Source organism: Hevea brasiliensis, chromosome 12 (assembly GCF_030052815.1).
Source record: "Hevea brasiliensis isolate MT/VB/25A 57/8 chromosome 12, ASM3005281v1, whole genome shotgun sequence".
NCBI classification, from domain to species: domain Eukaryota; kingdom Viridiplantae; phylum Streptophyta; class Magnoliopsida; order Malpighiales; family Euphorbiaceae; genus Hevea; species Hevea brasiliensis.
Window position 1 is genome coordinate 33,309,472 of NC_079504.1, and position 1,382 is coordinate 33,310,853.

The window sequence follows — 1,382 nt, forward strand, 5'->3', positions numbered from 1 at the left end:
ATAGCTAAACAGTTGAGAAAATTAGCTAAGCAAGATAACCTTATTCAAGTTTCGAGTACATCTGAAGGAGTCCATTCTCTATTAGGTTCGGATTTAGATTCCGAAAATAAAACCATGGCTACTAGGACTTTGAAAGAGTTGGCTACCCCTAATATAAACCAACAACCTTTGTGTATTCAATTCCCTGCTTTAGATATTGCTTTTGAGTTAAAGTCTGGACTAATCCATTTGTTGCCTAAGTTTCATTGTCTTTTAGGTAAGGATCCACATAAGCATTTAAAGGAATTTTATGTTGTGTGTTCTAGCATGAAACCTCAAGGAGTTTCAGAGGAGCAGATTAAGCTTCAAGCTTTCCCTTTCTCACTGGAAGGCACAACTAAGGATTGGTTGTATTACCTTCTTTCTGGATCTATCAACTCATGGAATGAGATGAAGTGGATGTTTTTGGAGAATTATTTTCCTGCTTCCTGGGCTGCTAACATAAGAAAAGAAATTTATGGCATCCGGCAGTACAATGGAGAGAGTTTGTACAAGTATTGGGAGTGATTTAAGAAGCTGAGTGCAAGTTGTCCTCATTATCAAATAAGTGAGCAGCTTTTGATTCAGTATTTCTATAGGGACTTCTACCAATGGACCGCAGTATGATAGATGCTGCTAGTGGAGGAGCTTTGGTTGATAAGACACCAGAAGATGCAAGGAGGCTGATTGCTAACATGGCAGCAAACTCTCAATAGTTTGGAATGAGAATGGATCACACACCTAAGAAGGTTAATGAGGTAAGTACATCTAACCTTGAGAAACAGATTTCTTATTTAACTTCTTGGGTGAGGCAATTGGCTGTAGGGAACATGCGAATAGTTAAAGTATGTGGAATCTGTTTGGGTTCGGGTCATGCCACTGACATGTGTCCTATATTACAAGAGGATGAATCATTGTAACATGCTAATGTAGTAGGAAATTTTGGACAACCACAATGCAGGTATGACCCCTTTTCTAATTCTTATAATTTGGGTATGACCCCTTTTTTAATTCTTATAATTTGGGATAGCGAGATCATCACAATTTGAGCTATGAGAATTAACCAGTACAAAATTGATATCAGCAGAGAGACCACAAGTGAATCAACCACCTCCTCCTCCCTTAAATCAAGGTATGTCACTCCATGAAATTGTTAAGGCTTTGGCTAACAATACACAATGGTTTCAACAGAAGACCAGAAATAGCATTCAAAACATAGAGAAGCAGATTGGTCTGTTAGCTTCATCTGTGAGTAAGCTTGAAGCTCAAGGTTTTGGAAAGCTTCCATCACAAACAATTATGAATCCCAGAGAAAATGCAAGTGCTATAGTGTTGTGGAGTGGGAAAGAATTTGATAATCAGAC

The 1,382-nt window shown here is 38.2% G+C and overlaps 1 non-coding gene across 1 annotated transcript; it reads right to left on the minus strand.

Annotated features, from left to right (window-relative positions):
- Positions 1-477: 477 nt before the first annotated feature.
- Positions 478-584, minus strand: LOC131171650 (small nucleolar RNA R71). Its single transcript, XR_009142308.1, has one exon. It is a non-coding gene; the product is annotated as a small nucleolar RNA R71 (small nucleolar RNA).
- Positions 585-1,382: the final 798 nt, after the last annotated feature.